Source organism: Notamacropus eugenii, chromosome 2 (assembly GCF_028372415.1).
Source record: "Notamacropus eugenii isolate mMacEug1 chromosome 2, mMacEug1.pri_v2, whole genome shotgun sequence".
Lineage (NCBI taxonomy): Eukaryota > Metazoa > Chordata > Mammalia > Diprotodontia > Macropodidae > Notamacropus > Notamacropus eugenii.
Genome location: NC_092873.1, coordinates 333,128,046 through 333,155,901, shown reverse-complemented (window position 1 = coordinate 333,155,901; position 27,856 = coordinate 333,128,046). Strand labels below are relative to the sequence as shown.

General features: G+C 36.9%; 1 long non-coding RNA gene across 3 annotated transcripts in view; it reads right to left on the bottom strand.

The window, feature by feature from the left end:
• LOC140528065 (uncharacterized) overlaps window positions 1-27,856 on the bottom strand; it is a 111,533-nt gene that overhangs the window by 5,491 nt on the left and 78,186 nt on the right. For all 3 annotated transcript variants that reach the window (XR_011975051.1, XR_011975049.1, XR_011975050.1), the window contains one exon: window positions 3,026-3,102. This is a non-coding gene — a long non-coding RNA (uncharacterized lncRNA). The remainder of the gene's footprint in view (window positions 1-3,025; window positions 3,103-27,856) is intronic.

Below are 27,856 nucleotides of genomic sequence, written 5' to 3'. Positions count from 1 at the left end.
GACTTTCTGTTTCTGACTTCCTTTATCTGAATTTCTGCTTCCAATCTCAGGTTGTTACTTCATGAATAATCCTGAGTTCAAGTGCTCCAAAACTTCGGAATCAGAAGGAACAGCCAGAAGGAAAAGACTTCCTCAACTACAATTTCTCACATTAAAAGGAAAACCAACATACTAAAGATATCACTAAAGACCTAAAACCATGCCATACCTGAACAGATCTAGACCATGCCTACCTATACAGCAGTATACAATATATAGCAGTCTCATAATAGGGTTTTAATTTCCAGAAAGAAATGAGTACACTTTTCAATGTTTTATCTTTCTGTATGTGTTCATGCATGCTTAGGAAGCCTTTAAATCTCATGTATTTTCTATGGTGGAGGAAATAAAAATTGGTCCCATGTCTGATACCCATATTGAACAATGAATGCTTTTATGGGAGGGGATGCTGTTTTTTACTTTTGAGAAATCTCTAGATTTGAGTCATAGCTAAGTTTGTTTTGGAGATTGTCCTGGAGGAATCCAGGTGGAAAAAACGAATGAACAAAAAAGACCTTGACCTCTTTATCATGAGGTCCTCAGATGTAGTTGTATTACTAGCCCAGAAACAGATCAGAGACATGTAGAACAAAGCCGGGGTTGCTTAGTGATTACCCTATGAAACCAATCAGAAGACTGGGTTTGATAGATTAGGCATGCCAAGCCAGTGAAAGAGATTATAGACTCTGGGTGGATTTTTTTTAAATGCCTCTATGAAAATTAACACAAGTTTATAGAGCCAGGCTTAGGAGGAATTAGACTGTATAAAATAAATTATTCTGTGGTGAAGTAAGAATTTTAACAAGAAATAAAACTATGCATGTCACAGAATGGTGACCCTGTTCCCTTTGGTCACTGCTGAATAGTCCACATAATGAGAGGGAAGTTGAGGATGATTTGGGGGCTAGAAACTGGAGGTTTTGTGGGTGCATTTGGGGGCCTTTGATTTTAAAGTAGTTTGAAGTTTCATTCACCCACCAAAGCACCAAAGGTAACATCTTTATTCAACCCAAAACAAGCAGTTAGTAAGTAACTACTATGTGCCAGTTTCTGTGCTAAATATATAAAGAAAAAATCTAGATGTCTCTGCCAGGAAGAAACTTCAGTTCAGTGCAGGGGGGCAATGTCTACAGGATAAGTAAGTACAAGACACACAGAGTAATACTGGAGGAAGGGAATCGGGAACAGGATTTCACTTTCAAAAGTGAAAGACTGCCTGTGTGAAGACACAGGTAGGAGGGATGGGAGACAGAATACGAAAAGTATTATAATAATATCTGGCAGTATATAACAATTAACTATGAGCCGGACACTGTGCTTAGCACTTCATAATCATCTCTTTGGGGTCTCACCATAACCAAGGGAGGTAACTGCTTTTATACCATTTTACAGATGAAGAAACTGAGGCAAACAACAGTTAAGTGACTTGCTCAGGTTCACACAGGAAGTATGTGATACCACATTTAAACTCTGGTCTTCCTGAGTCTAGGCCCTGCATACTGTTCACTGGGCAACCTATTGAGTTGCCAGTTTGGATGGCATTTACGAGGCAGAAACTTTGAATGTCCTTTAATTGTAGAAAAGCAAAAAGTCATTTTAAATTCCTCTCAACTTTCTCTCTTGGTACCTGTGTGTGATAACAGGCATTTTATATAATTCTTCCTGCTATTCCCTTAAGCTATTTACTGTCTATTTTTCAATAGCACTTTAAAGCTGGCTTTCTTTACATAAAGATAAGAGTGTAATTGGGTTTTCTTGAGCCATGTAATTGCATACGAAGATGATAAATAGGGAGACAGTAGTGTCTAGCTTGAGTACACAGAATTTAAGCCAGGCAGGGAATAATTCTGTCCTAGTAACCAGATGAAGTATGATTTGGAAATTTAACAAGCTAAGATGATTTTATTAATAACCTATGTATCTTAAACTCTCTCAATTTGCAGAAAAATAGAGGGATGCCACATGGACCTGAGGTGCAATTTGCCCCAATGCAAGAAGGAGAATGCCAGAACAGAGGGCAATTATCAAACGCCCTGGGTTGGCCCAGGGACAAAAGACAGGCATGATGGAAGAGATGGCCCTTTCTCTTTTCTGTTAAGAAGAACAGAAGGCTTCTTCAACACAATTCTGACCTTCACAGTGACCCCTGCTGGTTTATTTTGAAATGATTATGTAATTTGCAGATAAAGGGAATTCCATAAATATAATTTACCTAGATTTAGCATCTAATCTAATCTATCTAATATTATTCTCGTGGAAATTATGGAGAGATATGGATTAGATGATTAAATTAATTCAGAACAGGTTGACTTCCTAGATTCAAGAGTAGTTATTAATGGCTTACGGATCTGTAGTAGGTTTGTGGCCCCGTGCTGTTTATCATTTTTATCAAAGACTTGGAAAAAGGCATCTATATATACTCATCAAATTTGCAAATGATACAAAAATGGGAAGGATACTAACTAATTGGATGGCAAAGTCACAATCCAAAAAGAGTTTGATAAGCTACAGCACTGGATTAAATACAATTAGGTGAAGTTCAATAGCAATAAAAACAAACTCTTATATTTGGGATAAGTAGATACACAGACAAACAGACAGACAGATAGATAGATAGATACATAGATGCATAGATAGACATAGGCAAACACACATATATAGGTGTGTTCATATATACATATGTATGTGTGTGTGCATGTCTGTGTGCATGTGTGTGTATACATCACACTTTCTTCATGAATATGATAACATGGTAATTGCTCCAAAAAAAATACTTGGGAGTTTTAGTGGGCTGAAATCTCAATATGTATCAGCAATGTGATATGCAGCTAACAGTCAGAAAAGCTAATGAGGTCTTGATCTGCATAAAGACAGAGCTTCAAGGAATATGGAGATGGGTGTACCATTGAATTCTGCCCATGTCAGACCTCATCTAGAATGTTGTGTTCAGTTTGAGGTACCATGGTTTGAGAAGGACAATGGTTACCTGGATAGTGTCCAGAGGAGATCACTCAGCATGGTGAGTCTTGAGTCTTGGGTCTTGAGTCCATGTCATATGATGATCTATAGAAGAAAGGGGTACATTTAGCCTAGAGAAAGAAGAGTCAAAGGGGACAGGATGAGTGTTTTCCGGTATTTGAAGACTTGTCTTGTAGATGAGGAATCACATTTTTTTCGTCTGGCCCAAGAGGGCTGAACAAGGAGCAGTGCTGGAAGTTGTGAAGAGTACTATTTAGACCTGATTTCTAGGGTGGGGGAAAGCTTTCTAAGAATTAGAGTTATCCAAAAATATTATGGACTGCCTGGAGAGGTATTAAGTTCTAATTTCACAGAAGTCTTCAAACAGAGGCTGCACGATCACTTGTTAGGCATATTGTAAAGTTCCTTTCGTGTCTTGATTGAACTAGGTGACTGCTGAGGTCCCTTCCAGCTCAAATTTCTATAGTGTTGTGTTTTATGTATCACTAACCCTTTTTACCAAATCATAGGTCCTTGTATGTCTAGAAAGATAGACAGGTTATGCAATTGTGAATCAGTGATATACAAATCACATACATACATACATACATATATAGGTATGTATATGTGTATATATATATATATACATATATATATACACACATACATGGTGTTCCAAAAGTATGAATTCAGTTTTCAAAGTTTAATACCTTAAAACTGCCCCAAGACACATATGTGTATATGTGTGTGTGCGTATGTGTGTGTGTATATATATATACATATATATATATACACACACACTATACACACCTTTCATTTCCACCTTTATAAAATCCTTATGCCTCCCTTTCTCTTCTAACAGTGCCATCACCCTTGTATACAAGCTGTTATCACTTCATACCTGCTGGTTAGTCTTCCTGCCTCAAGACTCTCCCTTCTCCAGTCCATTCTCCACTCAACTATCAAATTGTTTTTCCTCTTGCACACACACACACACACACACACACACACACACTTCCCATTCAATCAACTTCAATGACTATGACCTCCAAGAACACATATAAAAACTTTCTATTTGACTTTTAAATCTCTTCATAACCTGCCCTTTTTCTACCTTTTCCAATCTTTCTATACCTTACCCCTCCCCTATATGTTCATCAGTTCAGCGTCACTGGTCTCATTGCTGTTGCTCAAAAAAGACTCTCCAGCTACCAATTCTGTGATTTTTTTCTGGCTATGCCCAAGGTCTAGAATTCTCTCTTCTCTCCTCATCTCTGTCTCCCAGATTCCTTTTTTTTTTTTTTTTTTTGGTCCATATCTTAATTAAAGTTCTACCTTCTGCAAGAAGCCATTCTCAGTTCTATTTCATTTTATTGCCTTCCTGCTCAGATTATCTCTAATGTGTCCTGTATATAACCTGTTTATATATAAAGGGTTGGGGTTTTTGCATGCTGCATCCCCCATTATACTGTGAGATCCTTGAAATCAGAAATTGTGGAGGGCTTGGAGTTTTTGTTTTGTTTTTGTCTTTCTTTGTGTTCCCAGTGCATAGCACAGTGTTTGGCACATGTTTGGCCCACAGTAAGTATCTAATATAGGCTTTTTGACTCTCTTTCTCTCTGTCTCTCTGTCTCTCTCTCTCTCTGTCTCTGTCTCTCTCTGTCTCTCTGTCTCTCTGTCTCTCTGTCTCTCTCTCTCTCTCTCTCTCTCTCTCTCTGTCTCTCTCTCTGTCTCTCTCTGTCTCCATATCTATCTATTTATATACATGTATACACAAAGAAACATTCATGTTATAATTGAAAGACCACTGTCCTTGGAAATGAGAGAGATGTTGGTTGAAACGCTCAAACAAACTTGCTTTCGAAACTTTGGCAAGTTACAACCCTTCTGAGCTTCATTTCCTCAGCTATATGATGGGAATAATACAGTAAATTCCTGAAGCTCATAAGGTACTTGTGAGGAAAGATCCACCATCTTAAGTCTGAAAGAAGTATATAAGCGTTTTATTATTACACATCTCCTTTAATGTTTAAACATATGTACCTCACATACTCACACAAGAATTTTTATGTATAATCACACACAGATATATATATATATATCTACATTTACATATATATATATATATATTCACCCATTCGTATATTCACACCAATATTTACACACATTCACACACATGACCTGGATTAGAGACAAATGTCTTACTGGAAGGAGTTACAGAATTGTAGGTCAAAAATTCAGGTCAGAATCTTGGTTCTGCTACTTGCTCTCTGAGTGAACAGCTCTTCTCCAGGCTTCAGTTTTACTCTCTATAAAACCAGGGAGTTGAACTTGATACTCTTAAAGTTGCCTTCTACATCTAAATCTTCAGATCCTCTAATCCTTTCAACATGTCCACAGACCTTAATTTTCAGAGTATAACCCTTCTACTTTACCTTTGCTTCGCTATCCTTCTGTCTTTCAAGCTCACTCCAGGGCTCCCAAGGCTAGGATTAAGGCCTGAAGTGGAATATAAGCAAGTGAAGATTTATCAGGAGTAGATCTCTGCTCTTTGTAATGACCTCTTGATTCTTAGAATCCATACTTTGCCTTCCTAAATAGTTTGTGTATGGAAATGGGTTACAAATTCCTTCACTTCCTTTCACCTTTCCCCCTCCCACCTTCCAACTCCCTTTTATGTGTTGTCTTCCATCATTAAAATGTAAGCTCTTTGGGGTGAAGACTGTCCCTTTTGTTTATTTTTTTATTGCCACCACTTAGCACAGTGCCTGACAAATGGAAAATGCTTAATAAACGAGTGTTGGACTGACTGACTGATTTCCTGGTCTCATCTGTTACAAGTATCAATTATGAAAGACCCTCTTAAAACTCTTGTGTTAATGATAGTTGGCCTATTTCAGTCTCTCATTGTGAAGACTCACATGCTTTCATGTTCCCAGAAAGGACTGGCATCTTCTTTCCCTGAATACTTTCTCTCCATTCAATTGTGGGAATTGCCCAGTATAGGATGAATTGAGCTTAAATAATGTGTTAGAAAGAGCTCTGGACTTGGAGCCAGAAGGAGGGTTCAACATGGTTCTGATCTTTAATACCTATGTGGTTTGGGGCATACCACTTAACCTTTTTCCACTATACTTCTAGTCTCTCACTAGTCAGTTTTTCACCATGCTATCAGATTTACCTTCCTTATTCACAGATTTAAGACAGTTAAGTGGAGGCATCAGGAAGACCCATCTTCCTGAGTTCAAATCTGGCCTCAGACAATAGCTGTGTGACCCTGGGCAAGTCACTTAACCCTTCCTGCCTCAGTTTCCTTATCTGTAAAATGAGCACGAGAAGGAAATGGCAAACCACTTTGCCAAGAAAACCCCAAATGGGGTCTATAGTAGTCAGACACAACTAAAAAACCAGCTGAACAACAACAAAATTCACAGATTTGATCAGGCCACTTTTCTGCTGATAATCCTTCAGTCACATGATACAGATGACTGAGTGAAATATAAACTCTTTTTGCAGGTATTCAAGACCCTGGAAAAATAAATCCCTCCTTGCATTTTCAGTCTTATCCCACACCATTGCCCTCCACATGCTCTATATTTCCAGTCAGTTGGACTATTTACCAATTATTGTATGTGGTAAATTTCTTAATGCCCCTGACTTCTACTTCCAATCTCTTCCTTTTGAAATTCTTTAAGACTCAACAGAAAAACTACCTCCTCCACAAGACCCAACCATCATCAGACATGAGTCTTATTACATACTTTGCACTTCACTTTTACTACTTAGTCTATTGTACTACAATTATCACGTTGTTTTTATCTGTTCATCATATAGTATTTAACATTTATATATGTCATTTTCATCTTTCTATATCAGGGTTTCTTCACTTTTGGGGGTGTGTCATGGTACCCTTTGGCAGGTTGGTAAAGTTAAAGTCTGGATTCTTCTCAGAATAATGTTTTTAAAATGCACAAAATAAAATATGTATTACGGCAAAAATGAGTTATATACATGTAAGTAGAGCATTGGACTTGTAGCCAGGAAGAAATGAGTTCAAATTCTGCATCAGGTACTAATTATGTGGTCCTGGGCAAATCACTTGGTCTTTCTCAGTCTCTGTTTTCCTATCTTTAAAATGAGAATTATAATTACAGCATACAAGTTTGTTATGAGGATCAAATGAGGTAATATATATTTATACATATAGATATACATATATGTAGTGCTTTGCAAATCTTAAAGTGATATTTAAATGCTAATTTATTTTATTGAAATATATTTATTAAAATATTTTTCTCATCCAAGTTCACTGACCCCCTTAAACCCACCCATGAACCCCTAAGATTTAAGAATCTTTATTATGGATTATAGTACGGAGATCATATCTTAATTATGTTTCTCCTAGGCCAACATGAATAAATTAATGAATGAGTGAATGAATGAAAAACCATTTATTAAGCACTTACTATATGCCAGTTACTACATGCCCACTGAGCTAGATACTAAGGTTACAAAGAGAAAAAGAAGTCTCCTTCCCCTAGAGAAGCACATACTCTAGTTGGAGAAAACAATACACATAGGTAATTTTAGCTGCAAGGAGAAGGAAAGGGCCCAGAGGTGCTAAGGTTTCTGTGACAAGGCAAATGGCAAAGCCCAGCTGTCCCTAGAATTCATCAGGATGTCTATCCTCTAGTGAGGGAAGCCTAGAGAAAACTAGCCACCACCACTGAGAAGGGAAATGGGGCAGATTTAAATGTTGAAGTTATGCCAGGTTTCTGGGTTCTTTGGGGTAAGGGTACAGATGGAGCTGGGGCTAGTGAGACAGCATCAGTATCTAGACAGTAGGGTGATTGACAGGAAGGTGGAAGACAGGATCTGGGGTGGCTTCAGATAGAAGAGAGAAAGAATATCCCTGACTGATACCAGCTCTGGCTGGCTAAAACTGACAACTTTTCCTATGGAAACTCCTAATGTGGGTATGAGTTCATCTATGCATATTACAACCCATCTTTAATGCATTCTACAACTCATCTCTAACTATAGCCTTAGACAATTGTCTGAGTCCCAAAGAGGCAAAGTGACATGTCCTTGATCACACAGCAAGTAGTAATTATCAGAGAAAGATCTTCCTAATTCCAGATCTGCCATTATGCTGCCTGTCTGTGTTGAATATAGAGTGAGTTTTCTTGATGGTTGTTGAACAAATGGTTAACATCTAGGGTGACTCATGACCAAGTTCAAGTTAAAAAAAAAAAGTGTTAAACATTTTTTTTCAGAAAGCCAATATTTTCAGGATACTACCTTCGTAACCTGAACCCATGCATAGTTTGTTGTTATGTAGACAGGTAAAAACAACTTGAGACCAATTACCATAAGGGTTGCTGCTACTGTATTTTTCTTAGCAAGGTCTTTCAAGGATATGTTTTCAGGATCTGTATCAACTGAACATACTTCTGCAACCTCCTTGTTGCTTGTTCTTGTTTATGGAAAATTAAAATGTATATTGGCATTATTTAGGAGGGAGTAGGTGGAGGAGTTGATGGTAGATAAGATTCAACAAAAGATTAAGGCCCTAAATTTCTTCTTTGTAAGCAATATGAATTCTTCAAACCCTATCTGATTTCACAAAGCAAGCAGTTTATACTGTCTCAGTTTAGACTCTGTCTCAGTTTAGATTCTGTCTGATGTGGACAAAGGAAAGGAATCCAGTTTGCAAACATTAGCAGATTCTACTCAGAGGAAGACCTACACTGGTAAAAGATAAATGGTTAGGTTTACGGACCAGCTGCCAATGTGAAATACATGTGTGGAAGGAGGACTCAAGGACATTGAGGTGACACCTTAGAGACATCTCTACATGAAATTCACTCATCCAAAACCTCCTAATCTGAATATTTTGACCTAATGGGGGAAATGGGTACTCCTCCAATGGTGTCTAGAAAAAGTACACCAGCCTTTTCATTCAACAAGGTATCCTTTACCTCTGCCCCTGCCCCTTCTGGAAAATAAAAGAAAAACAAACAAACAAAACACTGGCCTTGAATGTGTCAGAGAAATAGCTTAGTGGAAGAATAGCCTATGTGAAAATCTACATATTCTCGAGAGGTATACCTCAGGTGTACCAAAGCACAAGATAATTATTATTATTGACCCATGATAATGAAGTTCAATCTATTAGACTCTAGGGTCAGGCACTATTTTGATTTTGTCTTTTTAATCATGCTTATTGAGTTACATTAAATTGAATGGAAGTGAATTGAACTGAATTGAATTAAATCCAATTCAGGGGAAGAGTACAGCTTCTCTGGGTACTATAGTTGATTATTCATTGGGTAGTCAATGTATCAGTCAAAATCGGAGACAAATAGAATTTCACAGTCCAAAGGGATGATAGAGACCACTTAACTGACTAATGCCTGAATGAGAAACCCTGTTGCAACATATCCGACAAATGGTTATCTAGTCTTTACTTAAAGAACAACAAAGGGTAGCCAGCCCATTCCTTCCAGAAGCACCCAAGTAGACTTTTGGAGATCTCTAATTGCTAGAAAGATTTTCTTTACCTCGATTTACTCATTAATGTTTAAAAATTATAAAATATGCATGAACTTGCCTCATTGCAACTAATACACATCGCTCCCAGGTCAGCGCTGTGAGGTCAAACAGAAAAAGTTTAATTCCCATTCCATACTGCTTCAAACACATGAAGATGGTTATTGTGCCCTGAATCATACTGTTTTTCAGTTAAACACTGCCAATTTCATCAAGTGATTTTTTTTTTTTCACATGACATGATCTTGAGGTCCTTCACTATTTGGGCTGGGCCCCTTCTAATGCTCTGCAGATCATCCTAAAAGGTTGTCATGCCCTTCCTGGAATGTGATATTCAAAACCGAACATACTGAGCAGAACCGAATAAAGGGGAATATCACCTCCCCAGTTTTGCATGCTATGTCTTTCTTAGTACAGCCAAGAATCTTGTTAGGTCCTGACTCTCAGTGAATCAATAGTTGGCTCTCAGTCATTCATAGCATTTATTTAGTGTCTACTATGTGCCAGGCACTGTGCTAAACACTGCAGATACAAAGAAAGGCAAAAAGAAAATGAAAACAAATTCCCTGTTCTCAAGGAGTTTTTAGTCTCATGAAGAGGGGGAGGGTACAATATGCAAGCAACTATCTACAAGCTAGATGCAGATAGATAGATAGATGGTTGGATAGAGAGAGAGAGAGAGAGAGAGAGAGAGAGAGAGAGAGAGAGAGAGAGAGAGGTAGATAATTCCAGAGGGAAGGAATTAAAACAGACTACTGGGAGGTTCTCACATCATATTGTTGACTCATGTTGAGATTGCAGTCCATTAACCTCAGATTATTTTCAGATATTCAGTCCAACTATGCCTCCGCTAATTTTTTTTTATTTCAGAATTTGATTTTTTGAGTCAAGATCTCTTTGGATACGGATGGATTGACTTCGAATAGGTACAAAGAGTAAGAGAAATGATAAGAGTCTGGTAGAATACATAAGTCTGTCAGGTTCCTGAGTTTTAAAAACACAATAAAAGACAAATGAAGAAAAAAAAACTAACAAAAACAACTCTCATTTCCTTCCCCCAAACAAGTTTAAAAAAAACAAAAAACAACCCTTTCTTGCCAGAAATAAGTATATGACTTTCACTTCTAGCCAGGAGATGTCATTAAGTGATAATTTTCCTGTTGGTAAGGCTTAAAGAAATGATTCCTTATTCTATACAATCCATACAATTCTATACAAAAACATGTTTGATGGACTCAGGTTCATGAGTATTTTTAGAGATATTTCTCAGTTGATGCTTAGTTTACAATGACTTCATGTGCAGAGATTCTATTTTCCTATACGATCTCTAATTTGCTTTTTTGAACACCTAACTTTTAGAATTCACTTTGATTCCGGCAAAATGTAAGTTCCTTGAGGACAGGCATTGTTTCATTTTGTCTTTGAATTTCCAGCACCTACCACAATGCTTTGTAAATAGTAGGTGCTCAGGAAGTGATTATTATATTGAATTCAATTTTAATCAATAGGCATAAGCTTTGAACTTATGTTCCCTCTTCTTGGTTAAAGCACAGAACTGAATTCAATCATTTTTTGAGAGAACCAATGGACTCACATGTCTCTTTCATGTGTGATTATGATGTGGTCAAAGTATAGCCACAGGTAAATGTTACTTTTGTTATAATATGAGCCAATACCATGGACAACGCAAAGTAGCTTTTATAGTAGGTTGTCAGAATTGGTAAATAACAATAATAATAATTATAACTTAGGCTTCCATTGCCCTGAGTAAGATTGATTTGAACTAATTAGTGCAAGAGAGGAACTAAGTAGATGTAGAGTATGGAAAAGATCAACACAAGGGGGAAAGATGACTCCATGGTTGTGAATCTAGGTGACTGGAATACGGAGTTACTCTCAACAGAGAAGGAATTGGGGGAAGGGCTATGGTTGATTACTGGGATGTTTCACTTGCAGTTTTATTACCATGATTCATGTGAAGCAGTTGAAAGGGTGACCCCATCTTGGTTGACAGATGATACAGAATGGGCAAAGTAACTTTCAAACGTCTTAGTACATCTGAGACCTCTGGGGCAGTGGAAATCCTGTCAATCCTTGTGAGAGCCTGGGTCTCTTCTCTGGCACAATTCGACTGAGTCTTTGTGTGCACATTCTGTAGCCTTCCCAGATAACAGAGGACAAAATCAGAGGTCATCCTGTGGTAGATGAAAGCCATGCTCAAATTCGAGTACAAGTAAGAAATGAAAAAGCAAAGGGGCCTCTCTGAAATGAATGGAAAAAAAGGCCTTCCCTAAGCCTACCTCACTCCCCTTCTCTTCTGCCCCTCATTCCTTATCACAGTGTACTTTACAAGTTTCCTTTGGAGAGTAAAACATTCACAGTACAATGATGAAAGGCCTGAAGCAGATTTTTCATATTCTGTGAGCTGAACTTGAATGTTTGGGAACTTGTATGGCACAAAAATAATATTTAGGTCTTTCCTCCATGTTTTTGCATCTGGAAAAGGGAAGACCTCTCTCCAAGTGTTGAGTGACATCTTAGAAGCATATTTCTTTCCAGTAAAAGTGGAAAATATCAACTAGAGCTTCAAAGAAAAGGAAATGTCATGTAATGCATTTTCTCATCAAATTTAGAGTTATCTTTTTAGCAGACAGCTGTCTAATCTACTGGGAAACATTTTTCCATTGCAGAGTTTGCCTTAAACCTGACTTTATTCTTCTGCTGCCTCTCTAAAGTATTCATGTGATTTTTACAACTTATCTTCTTTTCTCATTCATTTCCTTTATACTTCTGGTTATCATTTGTTAGACAAATAGAAGCACACAATTTTACATCTGCAAATATTTAATGTAATGCAGATAAAACTTTCTTGTACCTAGTGTGAAGTCATTAATGACATTGATAAAGAAACTTTCCATGTCCAATACCAAGGGGAAACTAAATTGACTTGGTTTTATTGATATGAGAATATAAATGAGGAAAGTATAATTAACTTTTTTTCAAAATCTTATGAAATGGAGAAAAAAAACTAACAGTGATTTGTTCCCTCAACCTTTCTCTTGACATATTCTTTCTCAACTAAACCAATCTTATTATTCTCAGCTTCCTGAACCTTTTTTAAATTTTTGCTCTCTTCCTTTGCTTTTTTCACCTCAACTTCTCCTCTTCTCTAAATTATCCCCTACCCACCAACTCCCATCCACCTTTAGCACCTTTTCTCTAATTCAGTGTTTTCACATCACTTCACTCCTCCTCCTTCAAAACTGTATAGAAGTAAATTTTAATAATTCCTTTTGCTTATACCACATTTCTATCCAATTATATACTTCACCCCTCCACCCCTTGTAACAAAAAAAAAATCAGTTCTACAATTAAACAAAAATAACTGATCAATAGGACTGCTTCTAGTAATTCATACAACATTCTGACTCTCTAGTCCCCTGACCCTTTGCTGAGAGTAGCCCTCCCTTTAAATTTAAATTTAAAAACACAAAATCCAATGGGAGGAGAAAGATGTTAGGCTTCAGATTGAGGTTGGGCAGGGACTAAGCAAGGTCTTATAGGTCCTCAGAGGTTTTTGCTAGGTATGAAAAGGGTTAGTCAGTGCGTCCTGATCTTAGGGAGGATTGGGCTTGGATAATAATCCTACACTTTTAAAATTCCAGTAAAGTCCCAAAGGGTCAAGTGGAAAAGCTTTGCACATTGGGTTGAGAAGGAGCTATGTCTGGATGAGAATGTGGAAAAGCCACCTGGGAATTGAGAATGAGGCTGCCATAATCAGGAAGCCTCACCTGCACACCTGTTTTCCATGCCCAAATGTCCAGTGAACATTAGGCAATGTTGCCATTGCTGTGGAAAAAGCCAGCAAATTTACACCATATTTTGTCTGTATCAGAGCTGGAGGCAGTGAGTCAGTTTTATATTATAAGATCTCTCCTGGGCTGTATGATTTGAACACTAAGTCTGTTCATTATCAGATTATTTCTGGTTCTTGAAAACCACATGAAAAGTATAATAAAGTTTCTCAGGATCCTGATGTTTCTTAGGGACTACTTTGATTTTTTTCCTTCAAAATGTTTTTTTTAAAAAAACTATTTAACCTCAGTTAACTTTTTTTAATTGCAATCAATTACCCCCAACACAGATACGTTTCAATGAACATCTCAGTGTATGTTTTCTAAATGGTCTGTGCTTTGTTAAACAACCAAAACCCTTTAAATTATATATAAAGACAGTGTCTAGGGACTATGTCTGAAAATGTACCACCTTCAAGGAAGGTAAAAGCAGTTGACAATGTCCCTTTAAATGAAGCTAATTACACTGAATATTTTATAACATTTCCATGGAAAATATTACAGGACATCTCTAGAGGATTTCAGGGGAACTTTAATAGCAGTTTCCTGCTCCATCAGCATTTTACAGAATCCTACCAAAGTGGGGTTTGCTGCACTTGATTAGTCATGGGCTTTGGTTTCTATTGCCTAGTGTTTGCCGGGAGTCGCAAATGCACATTGGTGAAAACTCTCCTGCCTGGAAAGAAGAAATGAATGCTATCACCTAGCAGTTACCATAAAACCTAGTACAAAGTAATGAATTAAATAAACATCTGTGAAATGTCCCCAATCCCAATGATAAAACCTAGTAGCAGGTAGTTTATGCAATGGGTATTATTTTAGAGTTAAAAACGGAACGTTGAAAACATGACATATTTATGCCATATTCCTTAAATGGAAAATGGGTATTTCATAAAATAGCCTGGGACCTGCTACAATTTGTTTAATTCAAATATCAAAATAGAGTAGACAGCGTAAAATTGAAGTATCCATTAGTCAGCAAATATTTTTCAAGCACTAACTGTGTACAACACACCCTAACTAGGAAAAAGGGGACACAGAGGATTGAATAAAATATTGCCCTAAAGTAGTTTACAGTGTGGTTGAATGTAACTGGAATAGGATAATAGGAGGATATTTCATATTCAAGAGGGGAAAAATAGATAAAAGAACCATTAGCATAGCATAATAAATCAAGAAAATATACTCATGGGAGTAAATTCACAAACTGATGGATGAAAACCTGCTGAAGAATATTTGGGTATAGAGAGTAGAAGCATGCTATAGACCTCTTGATCAAAAGAAGAAAATACATTATGTATTTTCTTATCTAAGTTCTTATCTAAGTTTCTTATCTAAGTATATCTAAGTTCAATCATGAACCAAGTCATGAAATGATAATGATGAGGGACTTCAATTAGCCAGACATCTGTTAGAACAGACTTGGTCTAAAAAGCAGATTAGTCAATCAGTTCCTGGTGAGTGTATGGTAATTTCATCCTTCAAAAATTAGAGAAAGCTGTTTAACGAATAGGTGCTGCCCTTCTTTCTGAGAATCAGGCTAGATCTATCTCACCACCAGAGGACATCTTGAGGGTGTAAGGGAGTTTCTTGGGAAATTGTGACTAGTTCCTCATTTCCATTTAACCAATTAGTTTTTACAAAGAGATATTTACTTCAAATCCATAGCATGAATAAAAATACAAGCATTCCTCTATCCGCCAACACATCTAGGAGCATGTTTTCCCCTATACAACTGGTTTCTGGGGGAGTAAACTCAAAACTTACCTCAGTTCCTATATTTCCTTGGTCCCACTAGGTTCATGCCCAGATGTGGTGAGTACTAGCAAGTGAGGATTTCCAGTGGTCAGAGGTTAGAAGATCACTTCTAAAGATTGCTCTTCACTATCTTGGACATTAATGCTATGAGAGTTACAGGACCTGGCTTGGATTTTGACTTGCAATTTAATTCAACTTGCTGATCTTTGAAAGTCCTAAGGCCAATTACAGCAATTTATCACAAGGATAACACACTATGACCAGCTGAGATTTATACCAGTAATTCAAGGCTGGTTTAATATTAGAAAACTATCAGCATAATTGACCATACCAGTAAAAAAGAAAAACCAACAAAAACCATATGATTATCTCAATTGATGCAGAAAAAGCTTTAGACAAAATACAGCATCCATTCCTATTACAAACACTAGAGAGCATAGAAATAAATGGAATTTTCCTCAAAATTCTAAGTAGTATCTATTTAAAAGCATCAGCAAGCATTATATACAATGGGAATAAGCCAAAAGTATTCTCAATAAGACCAGAAGTGAACAAGGATGCCCATTATTACTATTATTATTCAATATTTTGCTAGAAATGACACTTTTAGCAATAAGGGGAGAAAAAGAAGTTGAAGGAATTAGAACAGGCAATTAGGAAACAAAACTCATTTTTTGCAGATGATATGATGGTATGGAGAGTCAACTGAAAAACTGTTTGAAACAATTAACAACTTTAGCAAAGTTGTAGGATATAAAATAAACTCACATAACTCATCAGAATTTTTGTATATTCCCAACAAAGCCCAGCAACAAGAGATAGAAAAAGAAATCCCATTCAAAATAACTGTAGATGAGGGTCAGAGTCAAGATGGTAGAATAGAAAAATGGACATGTAAAAGCTCTCCCCCATAGCCCATAAAATACCTGTTAAAAAATGACTCTGAACAAATTCTAGAGCAGCAGAAGCCACAACACAACAGAGTGAAAGAGATCTCCATCCTAAGGCAACCTGGAAGTCAGATAGGGAAGGTTTATCATATCAGGCAAGGAGCGCAGCCCAGCATGGGCCACATGGTGTAATAGTGACAGGATGGGAACAGACTTCGGGGGCAGAATCCCTAGCAGCAGCTGCAGTTCCCAGATTGCTATACCCACAAACACCAAAGACAGCTCCAAAAGTCAATGAGAAAGCTCTTTGACCCAGGAGAAGGGAACATGGTCTGGACCGCAGCAGCAGCCACAGCAGTGGCAGTGGCTGTTTTTGGAGCCCTCCGACTAAAGCCCTTGGGGGAATTGAGAGGTTGATCTTAATCTCAGCCCTGAGTGCTGGCCCTGAGGTGACAAGAAGCCCTGGCAAAGTGGAGACAGAGAGGGCTGTGGAGAAGGAATTCTACACACAGATTCTGGGCATTTTCTTCAATTTTTTCATCCTTTAGATTTTGTTTGACTGATTCTTGTTGCCTCAGCATCATTAGCTTCTACTTGTCTAATTGTAATTTTTAACAAATTGCTTTCTTCAGTTACCTTGTGTATCTCCTTATCTATTTTGCATATTTTACTTTTCTAGGAGTTATTTTCTCCAGTTTGGTTTTGTACTTCCTTATTCATGTGACCAATTTTAGTTTTTAAAGATTTGTTTACTTCAGTGAAATTTTTTTCTGTTTTGACCAATTTCTTTTTAAAGAATTGGTCAATTTTCCTTCTACCTCTCTCATTTGGCTTTTAAAATCCTCCCTGAGCTCTTCCAAGAATGCTTTTTGATCTTGAAACCAGTTCATATTCCCTTTTGAGGTTTCAGATGTGGGTATAATGTCAATGCTGTCCTCTTCTGAATTCATATTGTTCTTCCCTTTCCCTATGGTAAGATTCTATGGTCTTTGCCTTTCTAGTTTGCTTCTTGTTCATTGTGATTGCCTTTCTCCTGGCTTTTAAAGTGCATCTCTGCTTCTGGGATACTGGGGCTCTGTCCTACACTTCTTATACTTGTGGCTATGGGTCTGGTTACTGACTTTGTATGTTGTGGCCTCTGGTGCTGTCAGCTAGAAGCTATATAATGTTGCAGCTTACCTGGTGCTGAACAGGAACTAGCAGGTGTGTGCCAAGATTGAGGCCAGGTGAAGTCTCTCTGAGTTTCCTGTGGTTACACTGAACTAGCAGCCTGAGGTATGGGGGATAGATGGTTTGGATGCTGGAGGCCTCGATGCCCCTAGGGTTGTGCTATAGCACAGCTGCTGGTGGACAACAATCCATCCATGCTTGTTTCTGTCAATTCCCTTGGTTGTGAAAAGGTGTGCCTGGGGTCCTGGTGTTGGCACTTGCCAGCTCTACTCCCTGGGGCTCAAGATCTCCTGCTGGTCCTTGAGGTGGGACTTTCTGGGACACCTCTGGTTCTGCACTGGTCCCCTTCAGCCACAGTAAGAGGGACCCTTCTCATTGAACTTCCTAGCCTCTCAAGCTAGAAGACTGCTTGTTCCCTTCTGCTGGCTCCACCATTCCAGAATTTTTCCTGGCATAATAGTCTTTCAGTGTTTCAAGGTCAATAAGGGGGAATGAGAGCACTTACGGTTTACTCCACCATTTTGGCTCCCAGAAGTTAAAGTAGGTGACTTTCAAACATCTAGTCTGTGGGTTGATAACCCTAGGAGTAGCTGATACATCTGTCATGGGTCCTCTTATCCAGCTTTGCCAGAATCCTGTCCTGTGCTGAGAAGTATGGGAATCGTCATTGCACTAGTGATTCAGTCTACTAGGGCTGGCTCACACTCTGCTATACATGTACTCTGCACTCTCCCCACCTGAGGCCACATATCCTTCCCATTGATCTTCCTGATTCTCTTGGGTTGTAAATCTGCCACACTCTGTCTCCTAGTGGATTCTTTCACTCTCAAATTTGTTTTGATTCACTTTTTATAAGTATCTGAAGGAATTTGTGAGAGAGCTCAGGTGAGTCCCTGTTTTCACTCCACCATCTTGGCTCTGCCCTTCAGGAATCCATTTTGCATTTCATAATATTCTCTATCTCTTATTTTATCATAAATTCTTCCCTTCTCCATAGAACTGATAGGTAAACCTAGGGCAGCTAGGTGGTGCAGTAGATAGAGCACCAGTTCAGGAGTCAGGAAGACCTGAGTTCAAATGTCACGACAGATACTTGACATTCAATAGCTATGTGACCTTGGGCAAGTCACTTAACCCCAGTTGTCTCATCCTGGGTCATCTCCAGTCATCCTGATGAATATCTGGTCACTGGATTTAGATGAAAGAGAAGTGAGGCTGGTGACCTGCACAGTCCTCTCTCACTCAAAGCAAAGTCAAGCGCAGGTCATGTCATCATTTCTCTGATGCCATGGTCTTCTTCAGCAATGAAGGACGAACACACATGATAGGTAAACCATTACTTGCTTTCCTTATTTGCTTATGGTATCATCCCTTATGTATAAATGTAATCATTTCAATTTTATCTTGGTGTAAGATGTTGTTCTATGCCTGGTTTCTGCCCTACTTTTTTCTAGTTTTCCAGGCAGTTTTTTTCAAAGAGTGAGTTATTATCCTAGAAGCTAGATTCTTTGGGTTTAACAGACAGTATATTATTGTAGTCATTTACTACCTAATCTTGTGTACCTAACCAATTCCACTGATCTACCTGTCTATTTCTTACCCAGTACAAAACAGTTTTGATGATTGCCACTTTATAATATAGTTTTAGATATGGTATGTTTGGGTCACCTTCCTTTGCATTATTTTCATTAAATTTCTTGATATCCTTGAGATTTGGTTCTTCTAGATGAATTTTATTATTATTTTTTCTAGGTCTATAAAAATTTTTTCAGGTAACTTGATTGTTATGGCACTGAATAAGTAAATTAATTTAGGTAGAATCCTCATTTTTATTAAATTAGCTCAGCCTACCCATGAGCAATTGTGGGTTTTTTTTCCCATTTGTTTAAGATTGATTTTTTGGGGGATCTATTTCAGGAGGTGAAGATACTGTCCAGGCTCTTAATTTTCATCAGGGCTTTCAGAGAGACCAATATTTCTTACATTATCTTTCCTGGATCTATTTTTCAAGAAAAATTGCCCCAAGACCTTAGAACCAGAGGGTAAAATAATCATCAAAAGAATCCACTGATCACCACCTGAAGTAGATCCCAAATTGAAAACTCCAAGGAGTATTATAGCCGAGTTCCAGAATTATCAGGTCAAGGAAAAAATACTGCAAGCAGCTAGAAAGAAACAATTCAATTATCATGGAATTACAGTCAGGATCACACAGGACCTTGCAGTCTCTACATTAAAAGATCAGAGGGACTGGTATATGATATTCCATAAGGCCAAGTAGATTGAACTACAGTCAAGGATCAACTACACAGCAAAATTAAACATAATCTTTCAGGCAAGGTATTGGATATTGATGAAATAAAGCACTTCCTGACCTTCCTGATGAAAAGGTCAGAGATCAATGAAAAATTTGATTTTCAAATACAATATTCAATAGAGACATAAAAAAGATAAACGGGGGGGGGGAGTGGAAATCTTGTCATTTAATAAAGGCTAACTGTTTACATTCCTGTATGGGAAGATGATACTTGTTAACCTTGAGGATGGTATATTTATTCCAGTATTTAAAAAGGGTTTACATAGAGGGAGTGAGTGTAAATTAACAGATGCGATGATGAAACACCTAATTAAGGGGTGCAAAGGGATTGTAATGGGAGAAGAGGAAAGGAGAGGGCAGAAAAAGGTTAAATTACAGCATATGAAGAGGCACAAAAACATATTATAGAAGATGGATAGAATAGAGGGAGATGAGCATTGTTTGAACTTTACTGTGGTCAGATTTAGTTCAATATACTCTGTTAAGTATAGAAATATGGCTCATCCTACAGGCAGTAGGAGGGGAAAGGCGCAAGAAATGGGAGGGGGTGGTTAGAAGGGAGGGAAAAAGTAGTAAAGCAAAAGGGAAAGAAAAGGAAGGCGGTTGATAGAAGGGAGGGAAAATTGAGGGAAGTGGTGGTCAAAAGCAAACCTCTTGTTAGGAAAGGAAGGGAGAAGGAAGAAATAAAAGCATAAATGTGGGGAAATGGGATGGAGAGAAAGACAAAGATAGTAACAATAACTATGAATGTGAATGGGATGAACTCTGCCGTAAAACAGAGGCTGATAGCAGACTAGATTAAAAATCATAATCCTACAATATGTTGTTTACAAGAAACACATTTGAAACATAGAAATACACATAAGGTAAATGTAAAAGGCTGGAGTAGAATGTACTATACTTTAGCTGAAGTAAAAAAAACAGAGGTAGCAATCCTAATCTCAGACAAAGTAAAAGTAAAAATAGATCTAATCAAAAGAGATAAGGAAGGAAACTACATCCTGCTAAAAAAACACCATAGACAATGAAGCAATATCATTATTAAACATATATCCACCAAATGGTTTAGCATCCAAATTCTTAAAGGAGAAGTTAAGGGAATCACAGAAAGGAATAGATAGCAAAACTATACTAGCAGGGAACCTTAACCTTAACCTCCTTTTCTCTGGACTGGATAAATCTAACCTCAAAATAAATAAGAAGGAAGTTAAGGAGGTGAACAGAATTCTGAAAAAGGTAGATATGATAGAACTCTGCAGAAAACTGCATGGGTATAGGAAGGAATATACCTTTTTCTCAGTGGTAGATGGCACATACACAAAAACTGACCATATGCCAGGGCATAAAAACTTCACAATCCAGGGCAAAAAGGAAGAAATAGCCAACACATCTTTTTCAGATCACGATGTAATAAAAATTATATGTAATAAAGGGCCATGGAAAGAGACCAAAAATTAACTGTAAACTAAATAATTTAATCCTAAAGATTTACATGCCAATTCTATAAAATATTTAAAGAAAAATTAATTCCAATACCATATAGTATTTGAATTTGGGAAGACAGGTGAAGTAGTCCTACCAAATTCTTTTTTATGATACAGATTTGGTGCTGATACTTAAACCAGGAAAAGTCAAAAGAGAAAGAAAATTATAGACCAATTTGCCTAATAATAGAGATGCAAAAATTTTAAATAAAAAATTAGCAAAAAGATTACAGCAATATATCACAGGAAAAATTCATTATGATCAGGGAGGATGTATACCAGGAATTCAGGGCTGGTTCAATATTAGGACAACTATCAGCATTATTGATCATATCAGCAACAAAACTAACAGAAACCATATGATTACCTCAATAGAGTCAGAAAATGCTTTTGACAAAATACAACACCCATTCCTACTGAAAATCCTGGAGAGTTTAGGAATAAATAGAGTTTTCCTTAAAATGACAAGTAGCATCTACCTAAAGCCATCAGCAAGCATTATATGTAATGGGGTTAAGCTAGATGCATTTCCAATAAGACTGAGGGTGAAACAAGCATATCCATTATCACCATTGTTATTCAAAATGATGCTAGAAATGTTAGCTTTAGCAATAAGACAAGAAAAAGAAACTGACAGAATTAGAATAGGCAAAGAAGTAACTAAGTTATCACTCTGTAGATGATATGATCATATATGTAGGGAATCCTAGATTATCAAGTAAAAAACACTACTTGAGATAATAAACAACTTTAGCAAAGTTGCAGGATATAAAATAAACCCACATAAGTGATCAGCATTTCTATATATTACTAACAAAGCTCAACAGAAAGAGAAAGAGAAATTCTACTTAAAGTTACTGTAGACACTATAAAATATTTGGGAATCTACCTGCCAAAAAACCCAGCAACTATATGAACACAAAAATTGCAAAACACTTTTTGCACAAATAAAGTCATGTTTAAATTATTGGAAAAAATCTGTTGCTCATGGGTAAACTGAGCTAATACAATAAAACTGACAATTTTACCTAAATTAATTTACTTATTTGGAGCCATACCAATCAAACTACTATAAAACTATTTTATACACCTACAAACAGTAATATCAAAATTCATCTGGAAGAACATATGGTCCAGAATATCAAGGGAATTAATGAGAATAAATTCAAGGAAAGGTAGCCTAACATATCAGATCTTAAATTGTATTATAAAAGAGCTATCATCAAAATCATTGGCTAAGAATTATAGGGGATCAGCGGAATAGGTTAGGTACACAAGACACAGTATTCAATCAGTAAAGCAGTTTACAGTTGACTGAACCCAAGTACTCCAGCTTCTGGGAGAAGAACTCACTGTTTGACAAAAACTTCTGGGAAAACTGGAAAATAGTATGGTAGAAAGTGGGTATAGACCAACATCTGATACCATATAGTAGAAGAAAATCCAAATACATATAAGACCTAAGTATAAAGGCAAATCCTGTAAACAAATTAGAGGAGTAAGGAATAGTTTATCTGTCAGATTTTTGGAGAATGGAGGAATTTATGACTAAGCAAGAGATAGAGAACATTATGAAATGCAAAATGGATAATTTTGATTATATTAAATTGAAAAGCTTTTGCACAAGGAAAATGCAACCAAGATTAGGAAAGAAGCAGAAAGCTGGGAAGGGACTTTTACAACTAGTATCTCTGATAAACACTTCATGTCTAAAATATATAGAAAACTGAGTCAAATTTACAAGAATACAAGTCATTCTCCAATTGATAAATGGTCAAAGAATATTAAAGACAGTTTACAGAGGAAGAAATTAAAGCTGTCTATAGTCATATAAAAAAAAAACGCCCTGAATTACTATTGATTAGAGAGATGCAAATCAAAACAACTCTGAGGTACCAGATCACACTATTAGACTGGCTAACTTGACCAAATAGGAACATGATGTATATTGGAGAAGAAGTGGGAAAGTTGGAACACTCATTCATTGTTAGTGGATCTGTGAGTTGATCCAACTACTCAGGAGAGTAATTTGGTACTATGCCCAAAGGGCTATAAAAATGTATAAAAAAAATTTAAAAAACTATGGAGTCTGAACAAAGATCAAAGCATACTATTTTCACGGTGTTTTTGTTTCTTCTTTCTTGTGGTTCCTCCCATTGGTTCTAATTCTTCTTTACATCTTGACTAATGTGAAAATATATTTAACATGATTGTACACATAGAACTTATATCAGATTGCTTGCTGTCTTGGGGAGGGAGAAGAGAGAAAAATTTGGAACTCACAATTTTACAAAAATGAATGCTGAAAACTATCTTTGAAAACTAGAAAATAAAACAAAATACTATTAAGGAAAAGAGAAAATAAAAAGTCCCAAGGTCAAGGACTTCATGCTCTTAAACTAGAATAGGAAAGAATAAATTAAAGGAATACAGACAGATGCCCATTTCTTAGAGGCCATATAGTCTCAGAGGGGCCTATTATATGAAGGAAAGAGATGACCAAAATTAACTCAAGCCTTTTTAAAGACATAAAAGACAGCTGAAATTTGGAGGAAGGAAGGGGTGGAAAGACGAAGATAATTATTCATAATACAGACATGATAAAAAACCAAGAAAACAAAGCATGACTGCTCTGGGACCTTCCTCAAAATAGAGGTTTTAGGAAGAACTCACCAATAAGAGGAGGGACCTGATCTATCATGTATTCTAGGAGCTCTACACTCTGACATTTTCCAAAGAATATTCTGTTACTAAGTAATAAAGCCATTTGAAGATAGGAAAATTTTGCCATTTTTCTCAGCACTTTGCAAAATTTAAAAATATTGCTCTGAATTCAGTTGAATTCACCCTCTTATTTAAAGCCACCTTAATTAGGCCCTGGTCTTCCTCCTCTACTTTAGGCTCTCTCTGGAAAGGGTCCGACTAGGACTGGTTCCTATCTTCTTTCACAGTCCTGGTGTGGGACCAGAAATTGGATCTTGGCTGGGATACTCTTGCCTAACTGGCATTGCTTTCATCCTCAGTCCCTCACTTTAGATTTTGTCTCCTGGAGCAACCCTTGACCTCTCACTTAGCTATCTTCTGGTGGAACCCAATGCACTAGCCTTACCCAGTCTCCTTGTTCAGTCACATCTCATGAGGTCTCATCACTTGATATATCGGTAAGGCCTGACCATAGATGTCACTATCTTTCAGACCCATCCCTTGGGGTATTCCTAACTGCAATTTTCAGACTCAAGTTATCTTCTGCTGGAGTTCTAGACTAGATGGAAGGGCTCACTGACTCCTGTTAAATATTTGTTATGGCTGGTGTTCTTCGTCTTTACTGAAGTGTTTCTCAGGGGACCTAGATTTGACTGAAACCTTTCAAATCATCATCTTTGCCAGAAGTCCTTCGTAAGCTACATCCAAATAAAAAGGTTCACATGGGTGTCAGTGGTAGAAAGGGTTATTGGGGGAAAGAAAGAACAAAAGGAAATGTTCTTTATTCTTGATAGCCATTACTGTTTTTGACTTTTGCAAAAGCAAACGTAACTCTTCTGCTTCAAAAGATTTCATAAGTGTAATAAAAATCCACAAAGTAGAAACAGTTCCTCACTCTTTTGACTGCAAAAATCAAGTTACTTTTCTTTTTCATCCTTTGAATTAAAGAGTATAGATTATAATCTAGAAACTTGACCGAAATCGCAATATGTACCATAAGATGCAGTTATCTGTGGTTTTGTCATTTCCTCCCGATCTTCTGATGTGCCTGCAGATCAGTAAAACTCCGGGAAAGAAGTATGCATATTAAGGTGCTTCATTGTTCTTAGACACATTGAGTTCAGATGTAAATTAAATAAATGACATGTTTATTCTGCATTCAGCTTTTTTATTTCTTTCTCATTTTTTACATAAATTGAGAGTATAGTCCACTAAAACTCTCAGATTTTTTTCACAGAACCTTTTACTGTCAACCCTCCCCTGTCTTGTATTTTAAAAGTTGCCTTTATAAACAAAGTATAGAACTTTTTATTTATTTCTATCTAATATCTTCCCTTTTTTGGAGGCAATTGAGGTTAATTGATTGCCCAGGGTCACACAGTTAGTAAGTTTCTGAGATCATATTTGAATTCAGGTCCTCCTCACTCCAAGGCCAATGCTCTATCCATTGTGCTACCTAACTCTCCTAATTCCTTCCCGAAAGAAGCATCACAATGTAGTGGATAGACAATTGTCCTCAACAACAGAAGACCTATGTTCAAGTCCTGCCTCTGACATGTACTGACTATGATCATGCAAGTCACTTACCCTCTCAGTATTCTAGGCAACTTTCTAAAACTGTAAGTTACACAGAAAGTGGTGACATGCATTGATAGAGGGAGCTTCTTCACCTGAGAGTTCCTAATGCCAATGAAAACCTTAATTTCTTATTCAATTTAATCATAATTCTAGCCTATCTAAGTCTTTTTTGGATTTGGATTCTATCACACCAATTTATGCTATCATATGTACTATTTCATTAAAGTTTTGTTTTTGTTGTTGTTGTTGTCAAAATGTTAAATGGTGTAAGAACAAGGACAGGTCCCTGTAGACCTCCACTAGGGACCATCTTCCAAGTTGACATAGACCCATAGACTCAGACATAGACCCAGTCTTTGATTCCAATTATCCAACCAAGCGAAAATCCACCTAACTACTATCTGTTTTGATAAATTTAAGTGTGCTATGTTCCCTAAAATCTACACAATCCCCCTTCATGAATTGACTTATTTACCTGTTGAGAGAGACACAGAAACAGGCAGTCAGAGGTAGAGAAGGGAAGGAGGGGTGAAGGGAGGAAAGGAGGAAGGAAGGAAGAGAGGAAAGAAGAAAAGGAGACAGAGAAAAAGAGAAAGGATGAAAAAGAGAGGAGAGGAGAGGAGAGGGGAGGGGAGGGGAGGGAGGAGGGGAAGGGAGGGGAGGAGATTAATCTGGAACAACCTATTCTTGATGAAACTACAGTGTGTTTTAGTGATCACTACTTCTCTTTCTAAGTACTCACAAATCACTTTTTTTAAACAGGAAAGATTTTTGCCTAGAATTTTGCCAAGGAAGAAGTCAAGGTCACTGACCTAACCTCTATACTTATTTTTTTTAAATTAGGAGAACATTTTTCTTTCTCCAGTCCTGCAGCTCCTTTCCCATTCTTCAAGATATTTCAAAGACCAGTAGTAGCAACTCAGCAATCAAATTTACTAATACTTGTAGTACCCTAGGATGTAATTCATCCAGGTTTGATGGCTGGAATTCATTAATAGTAGCCAGGTATGCTTTCATCATTTCCTGACATTATCATTTTCAGCATCCTGTTAGCCATTTTGGTTCTCTCTTTCCCAGAACTGAGATCCTGTTTGGCACATAAAAAAAATTAGGAAAATAAAGAGTTGAATATTTCAATCTTCTCATGTAAATCTCTTATTATTATTCCATGTTAGGTCAGTAATGATCCTCTTGTCCCCAGTACGGCTAAATAAATAATAGATAGTTGGATAGTAGATTAATGGTTGAGTGAATGAATAGATAAATAAATGAAAAACTGACTAATTTTTTTAAAACTTTTTGCATTCTTAGAAATTATCATCTCACTCAGATCACTGTAAGCTTTGTTACTCCTGATTCTATTTTTTTTAAATAACCAGGCCATGTTTTTAGATCTATCATCCTCAAACTGCCTTAGCTTCTATCTCATTCTCATCTTTTTTTTTAAAATTCAAGTTGGTTAGTAAGTTCCCTGGACAGCCACATTGTTCATTCCTTTAGACACCTTCTTTTCCTCTTCAAAACTGTTTCTCTTGGTGTCTTCAGAATATTTATTATTCTTGAACTCTACCCATCTCTACTGGGCCAACTTCTCCCTTAAAATATCATTATATCCTTTCTATTCTTTTTCTAAACCCTTTGAAATCTTCTCTCCTAAAATCTAACATTCAAGTAAATCTTTGCTCAGATTTTTATTGTTTCTCTATTATAAACACTGTAATAAACTGTCATTCAAAACTAGTTAGTAAACCTTTTCTCTTTGTTGGTCACAATCAGGTATGAAAGAATAACTTTCTCCATCACATTTTCCACCACTTAAAGGTTGAAATGCTCACCAATTCAAATTCCAGAATTTCTCAGCTTCTTTCTTATTTTTGTAGAAAGATCAGTCCACCAGATGTCCATATAGTGGACACTCATCATGACAATACCTTGTCTCTGTGCCAGATTTGTGATCTCTTCCCTGAGCTCCTCCTATAACTCTGCCTACCAGCCAAGTAATAGCTCCATTTGTACTATCACTTTTGTGTTTCTCTTTTTCTGATCTTCAACCAAATATTTTTTTCCATTCTGTTTCCTCTATTAGTTTCCTGAATTTCCTCATATGCATACAGTTTCTTAATATATAATGTTGCTCTGCTGGCCCTGTAATTTATTCTTGTTCTTTGGGATAAGGTATTCAATTAAATTCAACAAACATTTATTAAGTATGTACTACGTGTAAGGTACTAGGAATACAAATACAAAAAACCAATAACTCATTTCCTTTAGGAACTTAGATTTCACTGAGAGATGTAACTCCAGTACAAATAAATATATTCAAAGCTAAATTGAGAAGAAAAAAAAAAAAACTAAAGCACTCAAAATTAGAGTAGGGAATCAAGAAAAGTGGCACCTGAGTTGGTCTTAGAAGGATTTTAAAAGGTGGAAGTGGGAAGGAAATGTATTTTAGTCATGAGAGATTTCTCTTATGAATTCTTTTATGAACGCATAAAAGCAAAGGATATAGAATTGTGTCTGAGGCAAAAGCAGGTCACTCCCATTTGACTGAAT